The 26,545-nt window shown below is 33.6% G+C and overlaps 1 long non-coding RNA gene across 2 annotated transcripts; it reads left to right on the top strand.

Annotated features, from left to right (window-relative positions):
• The first annotated feature begins 1,304 nt into the window (after nt 1-1,304).
• Nucleotides 1,305-4,782, top strand: LOC141678333 (uncharacterized). Of its 2 annotated transcripts, XR_012557688.1 has the most exons (4): nt 1,305-1,436; nt 1,729-2,652; nt 2,891-3,180; nt 3,807-4,782. It is a non-coding gene; the product is annotated as an uncharacterized LOC141678333 (long non-coding RNA). The 2 variants fall into 2 exon arrangements; XR_012557687.1 differs by having other exon boundaries at nt 1,729-3,180.
• Nucleotides 4,783-26,545: the final 21,763 nt, after the last annotated feature.

Genomic DNA, 26,545 nt, shown 5'->3' with positions numbered 1-26,545 from the left:
TACTTAATATTTTTACAAACTCAATGAATACAATTACATAATCCAAAATTAGATTATCAAACAACTTATTATTAGAGTTGTCAAGATGACCTAGTATTATTATTTACAAGCATATCTTGCACAAAAATCTCCCCCAATTTGTGGGAAGAATACTTGTCAAAAATTCAGGCCCGATAACAAGACTAACACCAAGCTAAAATTAAATAAAATGAGACAGACAAATTTACAAAGTACAGTTCTTATAAATTCTTGCACTTACATTCAAAATTGAGTTACATGACTAGCTGAACTTCTCATAGCCTAGTTATTCTCTAAAAAGATATTTGAGTCTAACTGGAACCTCAAATTCTTCAATAATTTATGTTCCTATTATAGCCTGCCAGCTTGACCCATTCATCCAATGTGGAACTGTCCAGATAGTTGATTCGGTACCTTGATAACATATGAGTCTTGATGTGTAGAAATACACTATTAGGAGATACCCTCACTACTAGAATTTTGTCAATAAACACTGGTCCTTAGACATCGGTTGCTCAGAACACCGATGCTAGAGTTTTTATAGACATTAGTTATTTTTAAAATGATGTTATTGCATATATTAGACATCGGTAGTTAAAATAACCATTGTCGATACTTATTTTTAAAAAAAGAGAACCATGAATTAGACATTGATTTATAATATAACCGTTGTCGAATTTTCATAGACATCGATCTAAAATTACGACTGTTGTTGATGATTAATTTTAAAAAAACTAAATAAATGGCGCTTACTTTCCCCCTTATCTATATATTATTATCTATATATTATAAATTGCTGGATAACCCTTTCCTAAGGTTTGTTATCCATATTTTGGTTCAGATATAATTTTTAACTTTAATTTGACCCAGTGGACTATCCATTTTTAGGTTTGGTATCCATATTTAGATTTATAAAAGATCCATGTACTTATTATGACCCATTTTAATTATAGAAACTTTGCAATATAATTTTAAATATGAATTGTATTACTTATGGTAAGTTTTTAATACAAATTTGAATTAAAGTTTAAATTTTAACAGATCTTTTTAAAGAAATAATCTCATGAAATATATAACTTAAAAATAACATATGTAACGAAAACAGTTCTTAAATAAATTTATCATCATATGTAGATACAATACACTTATTATATAAATAATTTAATCTTTCATAATCATATTATTCAATTTGAATTATAAATTTATTTATTTATTTTATTAAATAATTTTTGAGATCCCCGTGTGCAAAACACGGGTTATAAACTAGTTTTCCAAATTATTCCACTTAAGAACAGAAGTATTTGCCCCCATTCCCAAACCTATTCTTCATTTCCACCCTTCCTTCACCTCATTCCCGTCTTTCTCACCTCACTCACCCGTCAATCTTTCTATCTCTCTCTCTCCGGTCTCCCTCTCCGGTATCTCTCTGGTTCTCCCTCACATTTCTCTCTCGCTTACTATGTCCCCACCGCACAATATCTATTACCATCTTACAATCTTAGTAATTAGGGTTCCAAATGAACCCCAAATTTGGAACCCAAATTAAAGAACACCTTCAATTAATCAAACTCCAGCTTCGAGTAAACCTAATTTCTCAATAAATTGGCTTGGTTTACTTGTTCGATTGGGTTTTGTTTATTCTTCATCTTGATTTAGTTCCTAATTATTATTGATTTTGGTTTTTAATCTCATTTTTTTCTTTGTCAACAGGTTTGCAGGTTTATTGAACTTCAACAAGTTTGTATTCACTTGCGCTGTCTTAAATTTTCCATTAACCTTAAACAAAGCTAAGTAGTTTCCTTACTCTCGTTCAACAGGTTTTTCAAAAATATGATGTGAAATTATGGTTTTTAGCACTCCTAAGTTTATGTTCAACATATCTAATGGTCAAAAAAGTCCAGTGTTAGTTTTTCTACTAAATTTGACTTTTTTGTAATAGGGAAGAGTTATCATTGATGGAGCAGGAAGTGTGTTACATTAGCTTGACTAGGAATTTGAAGCAAGATACACATAGATGGGTGTTTGCGGATTAATCATAGATTGGTGTTTACGGATTAATCATTTGATAAATCTTCAACTATTTAATTATCTTAATTTGTAAGATATATAAACTAAAGCAAGCTAATTCAAACCATTTTAGATGTAATGCTACTAAGTTGTCATGTTTTCTTTATATCACATCTTTTTTTCTTTAAAGGGTAAAAATCTTATATGGTGCTTGTCTTGACTATCTTAAACAATTTCCAGACACCTGTGGTTGGACTAGGTTAATGCCGCTTAACTACTATTTGTCTAACATGAGGTAGTTATCTATATTGGCATTATTCTTTTACATTAGGATAAGTGTTTATGTAATAGTTCTATTTTGTTTATTTTTGTTAATACAACATGTCATGTCATTAGTTTGTGATCTTACCTTACGTTAAAAATTTTAAAATAGCGGCTATACTAGACCTGCAGGAATAGTTTGAGTCAGATACGTCATATTGTATTTGGCAAATGTTGAGGCTATTTTTGATTTGTTTCCTTGCATTTTGTAATACATTTGCTCTGTTGTTTCATTTGTAATTCCAGGCCTTGTGTTACTTGCAACCTCTTTTCGCCAAGAACATGAACTTGTTTTTGCAAGATGAGGTACACAATAATGTTATGAATAGCTCATCCATTACATGTTAAAGTTGTGTGTTATTTTTGTGTTTTGAGGGAGATAAAAAGAGTGAAGTCTCATCACATCTAAGGAGCAAGGGAGGGAGGGAGGGAGACGATAGTTTTTTAAAATATCAAAATATGTTGAGTAGTACCTTGCTTTGATGCAGAGGAAATGCATGGGAAATTAATATCAATTAACTAGCTATTATGTACTATTATTTAGGGACAAGCACTGTTGTCACGTCGACCAGTCGCCACAACAGATTAAGTCAAAGCCCGACTAATAGTTTATGGCATCCATGGGTTTTACCCAGATCCGACCCTACCCGACCCGAGTCCGACCCGGTACCCAGCCCAATTAAGTAAAAATTAGGTTTCGTGTGTTAAAACTTAGGTTTTTTAGATCCACACAAGAAGAAAAAAGGAGAGAGATAAGAACGGAGGCCATAAGATGTCATCTCCAACACAGCAGCGGCACAACTATGGCGAAGCTTCTCCTATCTCCGATTTCCGGTAAGTTCTTTCTCCTTTCTCCTTGTTCCTTTCTTTCTTTCTCCTTTCTTTCTCTTTCCATCTATTTCTTCATCTCCTTTTTTTCTTTCTCTGGTTGTGTGTATATATGTGTCTATACACACGTATACTACACGTATATAAACTTTCCCAGCTACTTATATTTCCAAATAATTTTTATTAATATAAATAATGATTTTAACCTATTTTTTAATCCTTTTTTTAACCTATAAACTGAAATATTTTATAAATAGTTTTTATAATTTTTTCTGGTTTCTTTTATTTGATTTTACTTTTTAAGTTTCTTTTTTTTATTTTACTTTTTAAATATCAAGTAAAATTTTCTGAATCACTTTAAAATTTCTTTTATTTGATTTAACTTTTAAAATATTAAGTAATATTTTTCTGCATCACTTTAAATTTTCAGTTTTTGTATTGATTTTATACACTCACTACATCACAGGCACCATTACGTCTATTACACATAAATTCACTGCATTAGAAACAATTCTACAGTCCATTTGCTCACTGTTTCTATACAGTCTACACCTCCATTTGCTCATCCATTTGTTTCATCCTTACACTTCTACCTGCAACTGCCACTAAGTTTAATAAATAATTTTTTGCAGAAAATAAACTGGTGGATGATGATTATGGTGTCCCACCCGAGCAGAATACTCAAGGGGGAGATGGAGAGGGGGATGGAGATGATTCCGAGATGGATGATTATGATGCATGATTGTGTTTGTTTAGTTGATTTGACTCTTTAGTTATGTTTTTATTTGATTAGAGATGTTTGACTTTGGGTATTTAAACTTATTATCTATTAGTTTTTATTTGAACTATAATTTTGAAGTATGTTTACTTATATTATATATTATAATTACTCTAAATAGGATATTGTCGACTATTTAGGACTTTTTACGACTAGTCGGGTGACTTTTCGACTAGTCAATTCCAGGGGCTCGATTTGTCGACTTGTCGACTAAACAACCATGGGGACAAGCTAATTGTAGTTTTAGGTTACACTTTTAGGTTGTATCCACAAATGTTGTCACAGATGTAGCATTATTTACATATCCTTGTGTAGCTTGGAGGGGAAATTATCCCTCTTCCATTTTCTCATACTCATCTGCATCATGTGCCTTCGTACTTGTAACATTTAGATTGGAAGACCTTACTTTGACTTGAGTATTTATGTTACCGTTGGTTAAGTGATTAATTCAGACTCAACCTGTGAGCTGTCAATCTGACTGGTTTCTTTTCATAATTTAAAATCGATGTAATATTTAGTTACAGCTGTACAGTTCATATAGTATTTTTTATGATCATATGCTAAATTTGATTCAGTGGTTTATATATCTGCATTCTCTTCCTTTCTTACATTGATTCTATCCGTCATTGAAAGGAAAACAATGTGCAATTATACATGTGTGATTTGCATTCATTTTTCCTTATATTAACTAATTAGGCCATCTGTTAAATTTTTTTAACTGCATAATGGTCGAGTAATTGCTCTAAATATGCTCTGTTTTGTTGGATGTTATTATTGTAACTAATAAGATATAAATATGCTCTGCTTTGGGTTTTTACTGAGTCTATTTGGTAAGCTCTAGATTTCAAAACTGAAAGTGTATATCAGTGACACTGAAGACCTAAAGCAGGATCCTTTATATCAAAAGACTTGGGAGATGACATGATAGTCCATGTGAGTTTTCAGATAGATAACTCGTGTACAAGAAACTTAGGTTCATCTCTTTTTCATGATCTGTTTTCTGATATACATGGTTAAAAAGGTCACGAGAATGACAATACAATAAATGGTTGAACAGGAATTGAGGATTCTCAGTTTTTGCAGAGAATTTAACTTGTCTAGTTTTAAGCACATTGATAATTAAAATAAGTCTTCACAGCTATTATAGAAATAACCAAATTCATATCTTAAAATGCCTTACTATAAAAACACCACAAAGTGTTTTAAGGTTGCAAGTTGTTTGTTTTTAAGGTTGTGTTAGTACTCTGAATCTTCTGGGTAGGAAGGAAGATTCTGGTATTTTCTTTTCTAGGATCTTAAATGAGGTTATCTAAGATAATAGTTATAGAAAAATTACAAACTAGAGTGCTGCATTTGGATTATATTTTCTTTTCTAGGATCTTAAATGAGGTTATCTAACAACGGTTGATTACCGGTCATTTTTTCGGGTTGTGCAGGAATTTTTAATGCTGCATAACTAGTGTTCGTGTTGTGCATTTTCCTTTAGCTAAATGTAAAATCATTGCCATTATGTAAGACACTTCTCAGCTTGCATTTTCTTTAATGCATGTCAGGTTAAGAAATGGACTATCACAATGTATGGTGAAAGAGAACTGGAGAGATATTTTACCATTGACTGTACTTTGGAGGGATATGATTTAAAATCTGGTCACCCTGTCAGGACATGATGGAAGCAGCACATTCAAATATATGACATTATGTACTACTGAAGTCCTATTCTGAGTTGCATATTGTGAAGTATATAATGATTCATAACAAGCCCAGTACTTTACTCTAATAGTTTGTTTAGAATAATAGATGTATTTGGGTTAGAATATTTTTCGGGTTAATTGTGCAAAGTAGACTATTTTTGTTGATCTTGAATTCAATTGGGTCATAATATGTACTCGTTCAGCATCGGGAATTAAGTTTTTTTTGTATTTTGGTTAATATATTGTCTAATATCACAAAAAACATTTGTAAATATGCAAAAATCTGTTAAAAAACTGATGTTATAGAACTCTACTACTTAAATATTAACAACGGTTATAAAAAAATTGATGTTAGAACATACTATTAATAATATATATTTAATTAAAAGCGAGTTTACAGAACACTTGTAATAACTGTCACCTATTGGAATCGATGTTAAACAACCTATTTTTACAACGGTTATATATATAACCGAAGTCAGAGCTACCATTTGACATCGGGAAAAAACTTATGTTTAAGTAAAATGATCTTTAACATCAGTCACGAAGACATAGATATTGTTTTACATAGACATCAATTTTTACTCGATGTCCAAGGCCTTTTTTCTAGTAGTGCCTGCTCAATTCTTTGACTTTCAATTCTTTTGACCTCTTCTCAAACATCTCAAACTCCTGAGCATATTTCTTTTATTTTCCTTCCTTTCATCTTTTTTCCTTGCATGTCTTTCGTTTCTCCCTCTTTCACCCTCTCAGCCAACTCAGTATTACTCATCCTTGTAAAAGAATCCATTGCATTCATCAAAAATTTTACCCTCTCAAGTTGTAGATCCTGACTTCTTCTAAAGAAACAACACAGACTTTAATTTTTTCTTGAGCTAGCTGTTTATGGTAGTCATCATCTACCATAATTTTTATAGAATTATACTATTTCAAATACCTAGTAATTTTACATTTTTGAATTATTCATAATTTTGAGAAATTTTGATATAAATTTTATATTTTATTACATTTAAAATTATCCCCCATAGTTATTATTTTTGGGCCTAATTATTTAAATTATGTGATAAAAACACCCTTAATTGATTTTGGGGTATCAAATTTCAGAAAATATAAACAGCTGCAGAATTTTTTTATTTTATTTATTTTTAAGTAAAAATTTCATAAAACAGAAAAATCAAGAACACAATTTTGGGGCTCAAATTTTGTTCTTCAACTTCGTCCAACAATGTCAGGAGCTGTACTTGATAGTTTTGAATGCTCTGATTACGAAAATGAAGCTCTCGATGAGCCCGTTAATTTGATACGAAAATTAGCATCTAAGGTGGGGGTTTTGTAAAATCGTATTTCTTGTTCTTGATCTTAAAATTGGGTTCTTGAATTCTAGATTGTTTGGAATATTTTTTATGTTAGAATAAGCTTCCTGGTGGTGTTTAGAGTTGAATTATATATATATATATATATGTATTGTTTGATTACGGAATTGATTAGTTCAAATTCTAAGTTTTAGAATTTTTTTAAATCGATTTCTTTTCAGTTTAATTCGGTGTTCTGATTCTTGTTAATGGCCTGAATTGACTAGGAATGATGTTAGCTTTGAATTGGTACTAGATTCGTTAATTTTGGTTAAGAATCGGGCTAATTCTTGAATTCGCCGGAATAAATTGCGAAGAACGTCGCTGTTCTTCGTTTCTGGGTTGGTTATTTTGTCGGAATCGATGCTTTAAGCATCGTCTGTTGTTGCCGAGTTTGTTTCTGAGTTCGTGGGCAGATTTGGAGTTGATTGGTACTGAAAACCTTGTGTTTTTGGCTGGTTTTGATGGCTGCCGGACAATCTACGAGAAACGGAGTCCGCCAGATGGATTCTGGAATTTTCTAGATTTCCGGCGGTGTTCATCACGTTTTTCGGTCACGTTCTTCGTCTGTCCGCCAGCCTTTCCCCACGTTTAATCCGAACACTCCTTCCCCTGTTTCCACAAAAATGTTTCTGTCAATTTCTTTTTATTTTTATATTCAAAATTCTTTTCTTATTTTTAAAAATCATTTACTTTTATTTTAAAAATTATTTACTTATTATTTTAAATTCTAAAAATTATTTTCTTAATTGTTTTAAATTCCAAAAAATATTTTCTTTTATTATTTTCAAACATCCGAAAATTTTGTTCATTTAAATTGATTAATTATTTTGATAATTAATTAGTTTATTTAGATAATTTGTATTAATTGTATTTTAATTCCAAAAATTATGGAAAAATCATTTTTAATTCTGATTTTTCCGAAATAATGATTTAAAAATTATTTTGAGCTTTTAAAAATATATTTAGATATTAAAAAAATCAATTATTATTATTATTAATTGATTTATTCTTATTTTATTCGTAATAAATAGACCGTTCGTCCGTTTAATACGAAACGAACACGTATAGACTCAGAAAAATATTTCGCTTTCATTAAAAATACTTTCGAGACCCAAATTCTTTTGTTTCGAAAGGTCTCTTGTTTTACGAGTCATTCTGAGTCAATTTTTGAGCGATAAATAATATTTTTGACCCTATTTCAGTTTTAAACGTACCGAGACGACCCTTTTGACGAATCGAGGCATGTGTTATATGAATTATATGAAACGTGAATTATATGCTTACGTGCTATGTGAATTACGTGCGTACATGCATCAATGATCTTGTGTTTGACTATCTTCTTTATGTATGGGCTATCGAATGGGTAGACCATAGGGTTTTGACGCGCAATTTGTCGAGTAATTATCGATTAGCCGATTAAAAGTGTATCTTTTAATTATATATGCGGATCATTTGGGTTGATCGGGACAAGACGTAGGGCAAAGAATGAAATGGAATGGTATTCATATCAGGCTTGTAACAACTACATGAGTAGTAGATCAGAGATTTAGTGAAATAAAAGACGATGATGCTTTGAGATGCCAGACTGAGATAATTGCATTTTTTTTAGTGCGACTAACTATTAAAAGCCCAAAGGCAAGTATCCCTATCATCACTTATTGTTCAAGTGATATTTATTTTAAATCTTCTTATGCACGTATTTCTTTCCCTATTCTCAGTTCAGAATAGATAAATGTTTCACATATATCTGAACTAAAATGCTAATCTTGTAAGTACCCTCTGCTATTCTATGTTCAGAATAGTTAAATGTTTTACATATCAAATTACTGGATTTATAAACGTTTTGGATTTTGAGAAAGATGATTTTGTTGCGAGTGTTCCTGCCCAAGTGAATGGGGGAATAAAATTATTTAAGATGTCGATTGAGTCGGATTGTTTTCAATAAAAATGTTTTAAGAGTTGAATGGTTACTGGTTGCAGTGTAGGTGATCGAGATATCGGTCCAGCTGTAATATCTTTCAAGGCAAATATATGCCTTTTCTGGCGCCCTATAGGTACCATATGGCTGCAAGATACGGCTAGTACCTATATTTACGGTATGGCTGCGGGATACCGGTGCTGTTTTGTGACTGATCATGAGGAACAACATGAAATATTATTGGTTCCAATCTAATCTGTTGTTATCTAAATTGTTTTAATAATCATTGAATAAATGATTTATCAACTGTTTCTGTTTTCGATTAATGATGAAATGCAGTTTTGATTCGATTTCTGATTTATGCTGATACTTACTTTATTGTTAAATATTAAATGTGGTATTAGTATAGATTATTGATGTTGACTTCAGTATGGGATGTTGTGATCATCAAAGTTCGTATCGATATCTAATTTGATATGACAACAAAGTGAGTATTAATATCAAGAGTTCGGTGTTGAATAAAGTTTATGATTCAATCCCTAATCATTAAGTCTTGTTATTGTTTACAATATTTCCGTAAACACGGTTTTACGAGTTTTATCCTCATCAAGATTCAAAGTATTCCTGAAGCGCTTCGCTCGAAAATATCAAAAAGAGTTTTGAATACAGTGAGAAATAATTATCTGATTCTTTAATAAATTTCTGTTTTAACAATTATGATTTTAAAATGTTCTGCGCTATTGTAGATGTCGGTTTAATATCAAAAAGACCCTATATATGTTATAATGAACTTGCTTAGCATTTCTTTTACTCAAACTTGCCGGTTTTCAAATTTAACCTCCAGTGAGGATTAGCTTGCGCTGTTTAGGTGCGTAATTCGAGGAAGCAAAGAAGAAGCTTTTGGAAGGTGGTTGGTCCAGGGTTTGCGGACTAGTGTAAGTTTTATTATGTAAAATTGTGTATATTATATTATATTATAGTTGGGCCTAGTATCCTTTTTTTCGAAGTTATACTAGTGGGATAAGTTTTGAGTTTGGGAATTTATTGAAAAGAGTTTAAAAAGAAAGTGAAAATTTATTTATGGAAGTTGGATTTCTTGTTTAGAACTGTAACCTTAAAAGATCTTGGATTTGTTTGGGGTCATTGATGCTAAATATCTTCCGCTGGCATTTGCATTTTGATTTAACGGGTTGATTTGGATTAAGGTTTTATAGAGACGACCAAATCCTCTAACCCCGGATTTGGGGGCGTTACGGGTTGGTATCAAAGTGAGGTTATAGTAAACTAGAAACGAGAGTGTGTAGGAGTGTGTATAGTTATGTAAGGACGCTTGAGCTCATATCGAGTTCCTATTGGACTATTGGATATAGTACCAACGAGTAAGCTAAGATAGGCACATTCGTTTAAGATGGTTGTGCTCAGATGGACAAAACTACTGGCGCTTGCAAACGTCTATAGTGGAATCTTTCGAGGCTACTATGATCTGACGACTATGAAGATTATCAATATCCTTGGAATATGAGGAAGTGTCGAGAATCGGATGATGAGTCAACTGAAGAGTTCAAATAGAAGATAAGTATTAAGACCTTGACAATACCTTCTCTTTCTATAACTTCTTTTGTTATCTCTCAAAAAGAGGTATCTGTTAGAGTATATATTCCCTAACACTTGTTTAATCATTTTGTGCCACAATCTTGTTTTCTGGATTTCCATTTCCTCCAGAAATATTAGCTTTGAAATCTTTTCACTTTTATTCATTTGATTTTAAATTCCTTTGATATTCTTTTATTCTGACTGAGATGAACAACCCTAACTATAGGGGACATAAGGTATACCTGTCTGTGTGATAGGAGTTGGATGGGACGCCATCACTTGTGTGTGTTGTGATTACAAGAAAAATTACAACCTTTAGTAATGTCTTAATTTGGACATGCAACACTAAGTTCGTTTGATCATAAAACTTCAGATTTTGTTCTCGTTATGATATCAAATTCTTTTCTTTTTGAAATTCCATGATTTTATTATCTCAAATATTCGAAGGTTTTCCAATCAAGTTGAGTTCAGTTATCTTGATCAAGTCAAAGCAGGGTTATGTGATGGGATCACCAATAGCAATAGTGGATTGTAATGTGATTAAAATATCAATGGCGTGTAATGAAGTCAATCTGTTTCTTTATTTCTCTCTCTACTTATCTCTCTCTTTCTTTTTCTCTCCTTTTATTTTTCTCTCTATTCTTCCTTCTCTCGATCAGTAAAAGTTATTCTATTGAGAAATTGGTCAAAGGATGTGGATAGAAAAGTGGTGCGGAATGAAGGTCCTGTTATCATTATGTAATACAAGAAATCCAAGTTTTTCTTGAGATTCTGAGAAAGGTTACGAATGCAAGATTGGAAAGTTGGTCAGAAGACCCCTAGTGATTTCCTCTGTTGATTCTGAGGACGGAATCCTTATAAGGGGGTAGATTGTAATATCCCGTATTTTTAGAATTATTATTATTATTAGTATTAATTGAATATGTTTATGTGTTGTTCTGATATTAAAGGAATAAAATGGTGGATGTTTTATTCCTGTTTGATGAGTTCGTGTCGTTAAATGACTCAATATGTTAATTGTTATATGGTGTTAGTCCCTGCTGATTTTCTGAATATATTTACTTAAGGGTATTATTTTCAAAATGCTTATTTTAAAAGCTAATCATTTTATCGATAGCGGTAAAACTGAGTGTATTTTACCGTCTTAAAGATCAAGTGGATATTTTGCTCGCCTCAATATTTTATATGTGTCGGAAATATTACTTGGTATTTTAACCGTGTTCACCTAGTTATAGGGTGAGGTTTCAAAACATTTAAAAATAATATTTTACAGTCATTTTTCTACGTGTTAAATGAATTATTACGTGTTTAATATTATTTAAAAATGTGTCTGGCTATGATTTAGCATGAGATAGAGTTATGTGAGGTCCCGTAAGGACCAGAGTATTTTTCGGATACTCGTTACGTGTTTAAGATGCATATATATGAATCGATCTGCAATCTGGACTCGTATTTATTAGCGTCTTTATCGAGATACTCGTTTTATCTCATTTTAGGTGTGTTTTATGAATTTTATGTGTTTTCGGGATTTTCTGTTAATTTAGAAATCTTTTTGGTTTTTCGAAAATCAATGGACCGGGACGTAAAATCCCATAAAATTCAAGTTTTTATTTTTATAGAATTATACGTATTTCAAATACCAAGTACTTTTGCATTTTTGAATTATTCATAATTTTTTGGAAATTTTGATATAAATTTTATATTTTATTACTTTTAATATTACTTTTAAAATTATCCCACATAATTATTATTTTTGGGCCTAATAATTTAAATTAAGGGATAAAAACACCCTTAATTGATTTTGGGGTATAAAATTTCAGAAAATATAAATAGCTGCAGAATGTTTTTATTTTATTTATTTTTAAGTAAAAATTTCAGAAAAGAGAAAAATCAGGAACACAATTTTGGGGGTCAAATTTTGTTCTTCAACTTCATCCAACGATTTCAGGAGCTGTACTTGATAGTTTGGAACGCTCTGATTACCAAAATGAAGCTCTCGATGAGCCCGTTAATTTGATACCAAAATCAGCATCTAAGGTGGGGTTTTTGTTAAAATCGTATTTCTTGTTCTTGAGCTTAAAATTGGGTTCTTGAATTCTAGATTGTTTGGGATATTTTTCTTGTTATAATAAGCTTCCTGGTGTTGTTTAGAGTTGAATTATATATATATATATATATGTATTGTTTGATTACAGAATTGATTAGTTCGAATTCTAAGTTTTAGAATTTTTTAAATCGATTTTTTTTCAGTTTAATTCGGTGTTTTGATTGTTGTTAATGGCCTGAATAAATTAGGAATGATGTTAGCTTTGAATTGGTACCGGATTCATTGATTTTGGTTAAGAATCAGGCTGATTCTTGAATTCGCCGGAAAAAATAGCGAAGAACGCCGTTGTTCATCTTTTGTGGGTTGGTTATTTTGTCGGAATCGATGCGTTAAGCATCATCTGTTGCCGAGTTTGTTTCTGAGTTCCTGGGTAGATTTGGAGTTGATTGGTACTGAAAAACTTGTGTTTTTGGTTGGTTTTGATGGCTGCCAGACGTGCTACCGGAAATGGAGTCCACCAGCCGGATTCTGGAATTTTCCAGATTTCCTGCGGTGTTCATCAGGTTTTCCGGTCACGTTCTTCGTCTCCCCGCCAGCCTTTCCCCCCGTATAATCCGAACACTCCTTCCCCTATTTCCACAAATATGTTTTTGTCAATTTCTTTTTTATTTTTAAAAATAATTTACTTATTATTTTAAATTCTAAAAATTATTTTCTTAATTATTTTAAATTACAAAAATAATTTTCTTTTAATATTTTAAAAAATCATAAAATTTTATACATTTAAATTGATTAATTATTTTGATAATTAATCGGTTGAGTTAGATAATTTATGGAAAAATCATTTTTAATTCTGATTTTTCCTAAATAATAATTTAAAAATTATTTTGAGCTTTTAAAAATATATTTAGATATTTCAAAAAATCAATTATAATTATTATTAATTGATATATTCTTATTTTATTCATAATAAATAGTCCGTTCGTCCGTTTAATACGACACGAACACGTATAGACTCAGAAAAATATTTCTCTTTCATTAAAAATACTTTCGAGACCCGAATTTTTTTCGAAAGGTCGCTTATTTTACGAGTCATTCTGAGTCAATTTTTGAGCGATAAATCATATTTTTTTACCCAATTTCAGTTTTAAACGTACCAAGTCGAACCTTTTGACGAACCGAGGCATGTGTTATATGAATTATGTGATACATGAATTATATGCTTACGTGCTATGTCAATTACGTGTGAATATGGTTCAATGGTCTTGTGTTTGACTATTTTCTATATCTATGGGCTATTGTATGTGTTAGATATATTTGATAATGTCATGGCTAATATGATTTATGTTTAGTTTTCAGATCTTACTTAAACAGGATAAATCAGTACTTACTGGAAATCAGGACTTAAGTACTGAAGGACGTTCAGATAAGGAAAGTAGTTGATTTACAGGAAGAGAAGATCGAGACAAACATAAGAAGAGATATGTATGAAGAAGGAATTCTATGAAGAATAGAATACTTGGAAGAAAAGATATCTGATTGATATATTTTAGGAAGCAGAATTATATTCCATATCAATTAGCGATTATGTTGTAACTGTGTAGTATATAAACACAGACATAGGGTTTACACTATGAGTGTTATCACAATCGAGAAGATTATTTATTGTAACCCTAGCAGCTCTCGTGATATTTGTTCATCACTGAGAGAAAACAATTCCATACTGTAACAGAGTTTATTGATTCAATAAAGTTTATTTTCTGTTACTTGAGTTGTTAAAGTTTGATTTGATTGTACTATACACTGTATTCACCCCCTCTACAGTATATGTGTGACCTAACAAGTGGTATCAGAGCCAATCTGTTAATGCACAAACAGTTTAAGATCCAAACACAATCATGTCTGAAACAGAAACTGCAACTAAGCCCACCAAAACTGAAGAACCTCCAAAGACATAAATTCAAAGCCGATATGAGACTATCAGAATTCCCATATTGAGACCATCTGAATATCCCATATGGAAGGTGAGGATTACCATGTTTCTGGAAGCGACAGATCCAGAATATCTGGATAGAATCAAGGAAGGGCCTCACAAACCAACCAAGCTCGCTGTTGCAGTTGCAGGTGAAGAAGCAAAGATTGTACCAAAGGAGAAGAGTGATTACACTGCTGAAGATATCGCATCAATTGCTAAGGATGCTAAGGTACGACACTTACTGCATAGTGCCATTGATAATGTAATGTCAAACAGGGTAATAAACTGCAAGACTGCAAAAGAGATATGGGATGCCTTGGAAACAAGATGTCAGGGAACTGATATGATTAAGAAGAACAGGAAGACAATTCTCACTCAAGAGTATGAACACTTTGACTCAAAGGATAATGAGTCATTGACTGATTTATATGATAGATTTGTCAAACTCTTGAATGATTTGTCACTGGTTGATAAGGAGTATGAACTTGAAGACTCAAACCTTAAAGTCATGTTAGCTCTTCCTGAATGCTGGGATTTGAAGGCAACAACTATAAGAGACAACTATAATCTTGATGAAATAACTCTTGATGAAATTTATGGAATGCTCAAGACTCATGAACTTGAGATGGAACAAAGAACCAAGAGGAAAGGAGGAAAGTCAAGGACAGTTGCTCTTAAGGCTGAAGAAGAATCCCCCAAGGCAGCTTCCTCAATGAAAGACAAGGGTAAAGCTCTTTTCACAAAGTCTAATACTGAGTCATCAAGTTCTGAAAGTGATGATGACTCAGAATCTGAAAGCTTGCCTGAGACAAATGCTGATGAAGAGATGATGAAGCTGTGTGCTCTTATGGTAAAAGGGATCACAAAGATTGCATACAGGAAGTTCAGGAAGGGAAAGAAGTTTTCCAGGAAAGGCACAAGTTCCGATAATAAGAATTTCAGAAAATCTGAGAGCAGAGGAGGAAAGTCTGACATAGGAGATTATACAAAGGTCAAATGCTACAACTGTGGTGAGAAAGGCCACATATCTCCTGATTGCAAGAAAGTGAAGAGTTACAAAGGCAAGGCGCTTGTTACAAAGAAGAAAAGTTGGGAAGACACCTCAGATTCTGAAAGTGAGGAGAATTATGCCTTGATGGCAAATGCTGATAAAGCAAATGCTGAAAGCAGTTCTGAAGCTGCTGAATCAAAGGTACCTCAAACTACTTATGCTTTTCATACTGATGATATTAATGAGTTGAGAAAATATCTTAAGACAATGTTTATTAGTTATAGAGATCAAACTTTAACATGTGAAAGATTAACTTCTGAAAACCTGATTTTTAAGAAAAGAAATGATTTCTTAGAAAAGGAGTTAGTTATGTTCCATCAAACTCAGAAAGATAGAGATAATGCTTTTTTATGTTAGGGATGAAGTGCTAAAAATGAATGAATCTCTAAAAACTAATTTAGAAAAGGAAAGAGAGGTTATCAGGACTTAGACTAACTCTGGCAGAACAACTCAGAATCTGTTAAGTAGTGAAAACTGGAAAGAGGGCTTAGGTTATGGAGAGGATAAGAATGATAAAGGAACTGTAGATGTTAAGCCTATAGCTGTTAAACAAAAATCTAAGCTAAATCCTGTTAAGTTTGTAGCTGTAAAGTCTGATAATGAGAAATCAGAAGTTAAAAAGGAATTAAATTCTGACAAACCAAAACAGGAAAAGACAACTGAAGTAAACGTTGGCTTAATGACTAAGAAGCAGCTTAAGCATAAGCTGAAAGATGTTAACAATGCAAACAAGGTAAAATCACCTAGGAAATATAGGAATGGAAAGGAAAGTGTGAATAAAAGCAATGATTATAAGCCTATTCCTGATGTTCCTAGGAAAACATGTCATAACTGTGGAAGTTCTAACCATCTGGCTTCTTTTTGCAGTAAAAATAAGAACATAAACTCCTTACCTTCAAAGTCAGGAGTTAAGAGTCAGTATGTTAGATATAAGCCACAAAATCCTTGTTTTCATTATGGTAGTTTATGGCATTCCATTTATACTTGTAAGGAATATCATTGTTTGTACTTTGATTATTATCAAATAAAACCTTCTTTAAAGAAAGTTTCCATTGTTCCTTCTAGTGTAAGTTCTGATTCAAAGTCTGATAGTGTAAATTCTGATAAGAAAAATGTTAACATAAACTCTGATGCTAAATCCGCTGGAAATGTTAACAAACTTAATAAGGCCAAAGGATCCAAGCAAGTCTGGGTCCTTAAAACTAATCATTAGTGGTCTTTGTAATTGCAGGGCAACAGGAAAAACATCCTAGTTCTGGACAGTGGATGTTCAGGACATATGACTGGAAATAAAGCCCTGTTATCAGACTTTGTGGACAAGGCTGGCCCAAGTGTTTCTTATGGAGATGGCAACATTGGAAAAACATTGGGATATGGCAATATCAATCTTAGGAATGTCATCATTAAAGAAGTAGCTCTGGTCTCAGGACTTAAACACAATCTGCTGAGTGTCAGTCAAATCTGTGACAGAGGTTATCATGTAGATTTATTTGAAGAACACTGTGAAGTTGTAAGTAAATCTACAGGCAAAGTTGTTTTGAAAGGATAGAGGCGTGGTAAGATTTATGAAGCCAAGCTTTTAAAAAGTATTGATGGTTCTGCAATCTGCCTGATGAGTAGAGCATCAATTGAAGAAAGCTGGAAATGGCACAAGAAACTCTCTCATTTATATTTCAACAATATAAATGAGTTGGTTAAGAAAGATCTTGTGAGAGGACTGCCAAAGTCAGTATTTGCTCCTGATGGCCTTTGTGATTCTTGTCAGAAGGCTAAACAAAGGAAATCTTCATTCAAGAGCAAGACTGAATCATCAATTCTTGAGCCTTATCACCTACTACATGTTGATCTATTTGGTCCAGTAAATGTCATGTCTATTGCAAAGAAGAAATATGCTATGGTCATAGTGGATGAGTTCACCAGATACACATGGGTGTATTTCTTGCACAATAAAAGTGAAACTGCGTCTATCTTGATTGATCATGTCAGGTAATTGGATAGATTGGTCAAATATTCTGTGAAAATAATAAGGAGTGATAATGGTACTGAGTTCAAGAATTTGATAATGGAAGAGTTCTGCAAAAACCATGGAATCAAGCAGGAATTTTCTGCTCCTGGAACTCCACAGCAAAATGAAGTTGTTGAAAGGAAGAATAGAACTCTCATTGAAGCTGCACGTGCAATGCTTGATGAAGCAAATCTTCCAACCTATTTCTGGGCTGAAGCTGTGTAGACTGCTTGTTTTACTCAAAATGCAACACTCATTAACAAGCAAGGAAAGACACCATATGAGATGGTGAAGAAAAAGAAGCCAAATCTGAAGTATTTTCATGTATTTGGATGCAAGTGTTGTGTTCTTAAGACTCATCCTGAACAGCTATCCAAGTTTGATCTAAAAGCTGATGAAGGGATCTTTGTTAGATATCCACTTTCCACAAAAGCCTTCGGAGTCTATAACTTGAGAACAAGAGTGGTCATGGAATCTATCAAAATCTCTTTTGATGATAAGAAGATTACTGGACTTGAAGATTTTATTGATCATGATCAGCTGAGATTTGAAAATGAAGACTCAAATTCTGATACTGAAAATCCTGATAATCTAAATCCTGATACTGCAAACTCTGATGGATTAAAATCTGATGTTATTGAAACTGTGGTGACTACGCCAAAGGAAGATGCACTTATGCAGGGGGAGCATACTCAAGATATTACCACATCTCAAGAAGCATCAGAACGTACATCTGGCTCTTCAAGTTCTGATTCGTCAAGTTCTGATAAGCCAAGTTCTGAAAATTCTGAAAATCTAAATTCTGAAGAATCTAACTCAGAGGCCATAGTTTCAGGGGGAGCATTAGAAAATGAGAATGAAGACAGCGTGGATCATGGGGGAGCATCCAGTTCTAGAAAAAACCTTCCATCTACAAGGAAGTGGACTAAATCACATACACCTGATTTGATAATTGGAAATCCTGATGCAGGTGTCAGAACTGGAAACATTACTTCAAGTGAATGTCTTTACAATTATTTTCTTTCTCAGACTGAGCCAAAAAAAATGGAAGAAGCTCTTCAAGATGCTCAATCAGCTTGCAATGCAGGAAGAGTTAAATGAATTCAAAAGAAACAAAGTCTGGACCCTAGTGCGAAGACCAAAGAACATATCTGTTGTTGGTACAAAGTGGGTATTCAGAAACAAAAATGATAGTGATGGCATAATTACAAGGAATAAGCCAAGGCTGGTTGCAAAAGGATATTCTCAACAGGAGGGAATTGATTATGATGAAACATTTGCACCAGTTGCTAGATTGGAAGCCATAAGGATATTTTTGGCTTATGCTGCTCATAAAAAGTTTACTGTCTTTCAAATGGATGTAAAAAGTGCTTTTCTCAATGGAGAATTGGAGGAAGAAGTATATGTTGAACAACCTCCAGGCTTTGTAGATTCCAAATATCCAGATTATGTCTACAGGCTTGATAAAGCACTTTATGGACTTAAGCAAGCTCCAAGAGCATGGTATGAGACTCTAGCTCAGTTTCTTCTAGAAAGTAGATTTAACAGAGGAACTATAGACAAAACACTGTTCTACCTCAACCATGGAAAAGACTTACTTCTCGTCCAGATATATGTTGATGATATCATTTTTGGTTCTACAAATGACAGACTTTGCAAGAAGTTTGCCAAACTGATGCAGTCAAGGTATCAAATGAGTATGATGGAGGAACTTTGCTATTTTCTGGGCCTTCAAGTCAAGTAGAATGAAGAGGGCATTTTATTTGTCAAACTAAGTACACCAGAAATTTGCTGAAGAAATTTGGAATGCATGATTGTTCAAGTGCATCCACTCCCATGGCCACTGCAACGAAATTGGATAAGGATATTGGTAAATCAGTAGATATTACTGATTACAGAGGTATGATTGGCTCACTACTTTATCTAACTGCTAGTAGACCTGATATTATATATGCTACCTGTCTTTGTGCAAGATTTCAAGCAGATCCAAGAGAATCTCACTTAACAGCTGTGAAAAGAATTTTTAAGTATCTTAAGGGAACAGTTGATCTGGGATTGTGGTGTCCCAGAGAATCAGATTTTAAACTAATAGGTTACTCAGATGCAGATTTTGTAGGTTGCAAAATTGACAGGAAAAGCACAAGTGGAAGCTGCCAATTTCTTGGAGGCAGATTGGTTTCTTGGTTTAGCAAGAAACAAAAGTCAATTTCCACATCAACTGTAGAAGCAGAGTACATTGTTGTAGGAAGCTGTTGTGCACAGATTCTTTGGATGAAGAATCAATTACTGGATTATGGGTTAACATATTTTAAAATCCCTATTTACTGTGATAATCAAAGTGCTATTGCTATGACAGGTAATCCAGTTCAACACTCAATGACCAAGCACATCAGCATTAGGTACCACTTCATAAGGGAACATGTGGATGAAGGTACAGTGGAATTGCACTTTGTTCCAACTGATCAACAACTAGCAGATATCTTAACAAAACCACTATATGAAGCTACGTTTACAAGATTGGTAAATGAACTTGGAATAGTTTCAGGTTCTTTCTCTAAGTCTGCTTAGTTTTGTTCTGATACATCAGACTTTATGATCAGTATTTACAGAAATTACCCTCTTTGTGTATTCTGTGCTTAATTGAAAATTGCTTAAGTACTGAATGTTGTCTGATATGACTTTCTAAACTCTGATAGTGCTATGTCTGTTTATGTAACTATTCAATCCTATGAGGATACCTGTGCTAGATGTTGACCTAGTAATCTTCAATATACTAGAGATCCCATGTTAGAAGTAATTATTTATTTGGAAATCTATTGACACAAGCAAATTATGATATTGAGCTTAGTTGAGTTTACTTTGTCTATCTTATTACTAAGACAAAAACTAGAAGAATGCTTCTCATCTGTTAAGTTCTGATGTTAGTAAATCTGTTGAATATACTAAGTGCTGACAAACCTCACTTATCAAAAGAAAAAGGAAAAGAAAAAGAAATAAAAATTAGGTACTCCTTTGAGGTCTAGAGTAAAAATGTGGAAGGGACGACCCAAGTGCATTGCTGGTATTAAGTACTATGCATCAGAAAAGTAAAATATTTTCTAGGTGACTTTTCACACTATATGATTACTGGAGAAATACTCTGATAATAGCATAAATTCTGATAAGCAGTCGTGACTCACTTACACTGAGAAGCCACTGTAAAATAGAATTTAAAAAGATGCACAAAATTAGCACAAAATAGTTGAGGTGGACTCAAGCATGAACTCATTCAATAGTAGGCTTTAGCATAATGCCAGATTTTTAGTAAAGTTTTAGTTATGCCTTATTTCTATGATGTACTGAAGTGAATCAGACTTTACTCTTTGTCTGATATTTAGCTTAATGCACACACTAAACACTCCATATGAATGATGAAAATTACTATGGTGATCTATGTTATTTTAGATGAACAGTCTATGTGTCACATTGCATAAATTCTGAGGACAAGTTCGGATGAACGTTCTGATGATTATGTTCTGAAGAATCTATATCAGAATTTGTGTGAAGAATTACAAAGATAGGCATTCATTTTTCGAGTTAAGAAATCATGTTCTGATAACTGTTAAGTTCTGATATACGTCTAAGTTCTGATATTAAATTCTGATCCTTTACTCGACTTATCTGTGGATAATATCTAAAAACAGTCTCATTTTAAATCAGAATATGTTCAGGCGGAATATTAACAGTCACTATAATTAGGGATAGTGGTCCACATACATGCACAGTAATTCTTACTTGTTACTTGTGCGCAATAAACCCTGTCTTACACTTCCAATGACTGTTTTTCGTCTTCCAAGTTTACGGAGATGAGGTAGAATTAATTCTACCTATCAGCATTAAATTTCTTGCGTCTCCTGGCATTCTCTTGCCTATATAAACAACCACTTCACATCAGCCTATACATCAATTCTTTTCTCACAAACTCACCTTCATTTTCTTCATACCCACAAAACCATGGTCAATTAGAATATGTTTTTGAACTATGAAACATTCAACATGGAGCTGAGCTGTGAAGCCTGGAAGCAGGAATGGCACGTCACTGCCATTCCTAATGAGATTTGGGACTTTGTTCCCCAGGAGGTCCTAACCCACCTCCTGTTCTTTTACATAGACTACCATCGCCATCTGGAGCGATTGGAGGAGGAAAGGCTGGAAGCTCTCCGCCAGCAAGAGCGAATCATCAGACTCGCTATCCTTCTTGTAGAGAGTAGGAAGAAGAAATAATTTATTTTCTTCTTCCAGTTTTTCTTCATCGTCAGCTTTGCCCCGCTTCTTGAGCTAGGACAAAGGCTGTTGATGTTAGGTTTAGAAGCTTAGGACAATCTTGTAAAGCTCTGATGATATTTAAATTTCATGAATTTATTCTCTTAATATATTAATGGAATTTCTATTTTCTTGCAAGTTATTGTCTCTGAGATGTTTGTAACTTAAATACAATGATAAATCCTGAAATATCCATGTTCTGATGACCATTTCTAGTTTAATTTAAATTAAGTTCTGATCTTACAATATCAGTACTTATTTACTGGATTTATTTTGGTCATTCTCATACTTGAATTTTTCTCAGAATATTGGTGTTGCAGTAAAAAAACTGATTTACCTCGATTAATGGAATTACTGGGTAAGTGGAACGGTTTTTCCTTGAAAAATTGTAAGTGGGTAAGTAATGATTACTATTTTCCTGTGCCCATTAACTATTCATTATTGCTACATGTCTGACAGGTGTCCAACAATTATATTTTTTTTACCACATATAAGTAAGAGAGAGAGAAGATTATACAATCTTTTATTTACTTATACACTTTATCTCTCTTTCTTTGCTTTTACTCTCTTTCATCTCCTGACGTTGGTTTTTCAAACAGACATTTTATCAAACACCTAACAGGCAACTCTTAATTTTCAATTTTTCTCATGGCACCTAAGGATTTGATCATTGATGGAGCTAAGTTCGTTCCAAATAACTATGCTACAATTCTCGATCATGCTGAAGCTCCGTCTGAGTTGCATTTTGTGCAAGATCTTCTTGCACACAGTGAAATTGGGTATGCATTGACCCATCCTTCAGTCTTTTCAAGCCAACAAGTTCTGACATTTTGGCGGACTGGGCACTTTGATAATGGTGGTACAAATGGTACTCCCAGTATTGTTTTCGAAGTGGATGATTCTACACATGTGGTAATCCTGGTACAATTCGCAAGGCCCTACATTTACCAGAAGGATGTACTTTTTCAACCCCGGAGGAATCAGCTCTTCAGGAGTTAATGGCCAGTTTGGGTTATGAGCAGAGTTTGGAAAAGTTTGGGCAGTTGAAACGGGCTCATATCAGAAAGGAATAGAGCTTCTTCTTTGACTACATCACTAAATCTTTTGGGAATAAGTGTTTCAACTTTGATGCCATCCTTATAATGAGTCAGCACATCGGGTATGCTATCATTACCCAAACTCATTTTGATTTTGCAACTGCTGTGATAGGTTTTATTGGGGATAGGTTGACAGAAGATAGGAATGTTGTCTACTTTGCTAGATTTTATCAGCTTATATATAATTTCTGTTGTGCTGATGAACCCCAACCTACCACTGACTTAACTCCACCTTTCAAAATTGCAAAACAAGCCTTTAATGATTTCATAAATGTTGACCTTAAGAAAAAGGTGGTTAGACCTTTACAGATTCCTCAGTCTGTAAAACAGATCTTGGTAAATGCTGATCCTAACACCTATAGATCTGTTTATCCTAATGTACAGCCAACCACAACATCCCAAACACCACAGCAACCATCAGGACAAACCACTCCTACTACTCAACCTACCATCAGAACATATCTCAAATCATATCTCTCAACTTCACAGATAGCTCAACCTTCATCCTCAGGACCTACTGTGAAGCCTTCATCTTCCAAGCCTAAGAGGACAAAGACTGTTCCTCAAACACCTCAGAAGAGAAGGAGGATTGTTTTGAGAGATGAGTCTGATAGTGAGGAACATGTTTCTACTTCAGAACCTGTTGTTAAAGAAGTTAAGAAAGTTCCTTCTCAGAAGGATTCTGGAATTGGGGGATCTAAGCTTCTCAAAAGGCTTAGAAGAATAACTGTTGCTGAAACTCCCAAGGAATCCCTACCTTCAAAGAGATACAAGAAAGAGAGAGCTAACAGGCCAGTTTCAGATGATGAGGAAGCGGCAGCTAAGTAAAGAGATCAGGAATCTCTGATCTCACAAGAACTAGAATCTGCTAAAGCCACTGCTTCCCCATTAACTCCAACTCAGTAAGCTGCTACTGAAATGGCAAATACACCTTCTGTGTCTCCTCTTCAAAAGTCTGTATCTCCTGTTGATCCAGGCACAAGTCCTGAAATTGATATTCAGAACCTGGTTGTGCCTGAGGTACTTAACTTAGAAGCTCCACCTGTAATTAATCCATCAACAACACCTATTATTGATGCTGCTCAAACTCCAGAATTATCTACTACACCTTCTCTGCATCTAGATGCTAATGATCAGAATGTAGGTGAGCATCAGGATATGGCTGTTGATCAGTACTTGGAACCAGATCAGCACTTAGAGGATGATGCTGAAGCCTCAATTGCTTCTCATACTGTTGTTTTATCAGAAGAAGCTTATTCTGTAAGTTCTGATACTGCAAATGCTGGAGATACTGGTGATACTGCTCCAAATGCAGATACCGATGAAGCAGGTCCTTTAGGACATGCCCCTCAACAAACTGTTCTTAAATCTGAACTAGTTAAGAAGTTTGTTACTAGAGAAGCACCAGTGCCTTGGAGTGAAACTCCTGCAGGACAGGAGTGGACTAAGGAATGTAACTCAGTTACATGTGTTCCATCTGCAAAGAGTATTACTGAGCACTTGACAAAAGCTGATGAGATGTTAATAACTGATGATTTCAAAACACAGCTTCGAGTCACTGCATTGAGTTCTAAACATCTACAAGGTCTCCATTCAACTACTCATGCAGAGATACATAAAATTCAGGAAGAATTAATCAAGCAAGACCAAGTTCAGAAAATTGACAAGAAAAAATTCTTCCAACCTACCAGTAGCTCAAGTTGACTTGATATCAGAAGATAAATCAAAGGAAACCTCTGACATTGCTCATGTTAAACCTTCAAAGAAACTCCTACCAGGATTCACCAAAGCCAAACAGACTCAACCTTTGAAGACTGCTGCAAGTGGTTTTGAAGCAAGAGTGGTTACTGGAAAGGAAGCAATAGATAAAACTGGATTGGGAAGTGCTGATGAAAGAAGAATACAGAACACTTCCAATGATCCAACTTCCTTAAATGACCCAGGTATTGGAGCAACTCCAGAGAGATTGAATCAACTGGAATCTGTACAAATGGTTTACCATACCTACTTGAAAGAACACATCTTGTTGTACTTCATGACAGATGGTAGGGTTTATCATATAAAGGGAAAATACCATTCCACTGAAGTATTTTGAAGAACTGGAGCATTTATTGTTTTTACTTCAAGTGAATGACTCAATAACAAAGAGTGTTGCAAACTCTTTGAAGAATTATATTCAGAGACAGAAAAGGCTTTATTCTGTTAATTCTGACAGCACATATCTTCCAACTACTATTCTATGATGCTTTGAATTTCTAGACTGAGATAATTGTGTTTCTTCGAGTGTGACTAACTACTAAAAACCCAAAGGCAAGTATCCATATCATCACTTATTATTCAAGTGATATTTATTTTAAATCTTCTTATGCAAGTATTACTATCCCTATTCTCAGTTCAGAATAGATAAATGTTTTATATATCGCTGAATTCAAATGCTTATCATGCAAGCACCCTCTGCTATTCTATGTTCAGAATAGTTAAATGTTTTACTTATCAAATTACTGGATTTATAAACATTTTGGATTTTGAGAAAGATGATTTTATTGCGAGTGTTCCTACTCAAGTGAATGGGGGAATAAAATTATTTAGGATGTCGATTGAGTCGGCTCCTTTTCAATAAAAAGTTTTTAAGATTGGAATGGTTATGGGTTACAACATAGGTGATCGATATATCGTTCCAGCTGTAATATCTTTCAAGGCGAATATATGCCTTTTCTGGCGCCCTATTGGTACCGTATGGCTCCGGGATACGGGTAGTACCTATATTTACATTATGGTTGCGGGATACCGGTGCTATTTCTTGACTGATCATCTGGAATAGTATGAAATATTATTGGTTCCAATCTAAACTGTTGTTTCCTAAATTGTTTTGATAATCATTGAATAAATAATTTATCAACTGTTTCTGTTTTGGAGTAATGGTGAAATGCAGTTTTGATTCAGTTTCTGATTTATGCTGATACTTACTTTGTTATTAAATATCAAAGGTGGTATTAGTATAGATGATTGATGTTGACTTCAGTATGGGATGTTGTGAGGATCAAAGTTCGTATTGATATCTAATTTGATATGACAACAAAATGAGTATTAATAGCAAGAGTTCGGTTTTGAATAAAGTTTATGATTCAATCCATAATCATTGTTTCTTATTATTGTTGTTTACGATATTTCCGCAAACACGGTTTTACGAGTTTTATCCTCGTCAAGATTTAAAGTATTGTTGAAGCGCTTTACTCGAAAATATCAAAAAGGGTTTTGAATACAGTGAGAAATAATTATTCGATTCTTTAATAAATTTCTGTTTCAGCAATTATGATTTTAAAATGTTCTGCGCTATTGCAGATATCGGTTTAATATCAAAAAGACCCTATATATGTTATAATAAACTTCCTGAGCATTTCTTTCGCTCATACTTGCCTGTTTTCAAATTTAACCTCCAGTGAGGATTAGCTTGCGGTGTTTAGCTGCGTAATTCGAGAAAGCAAAGAAGAAGCTTTTGGAAGGTTGTTGGTCTAGGGTTTGCGGACTAGTATAAGTTTTATTATGTAAAATTGTGTAT

Source organism: Apium graveolens, chromosome 8, assembly GCF_009905375.1.
Source record: "Apium graveolens cultivar Ventura chromosome 8, ASM990537v1, whole genome shotgun sequence".
Lineage (NCBI taxonomy): Eukaryota > Viridiplantae > Streptophyta > Magnoliopsida > Apiales > Apiaceae > Apium > Apium graveolens.
Note: the sequence above shows the minus strand (reverse complement) of the source record. Positions and strands in the feature narration are given on the sequence as shown.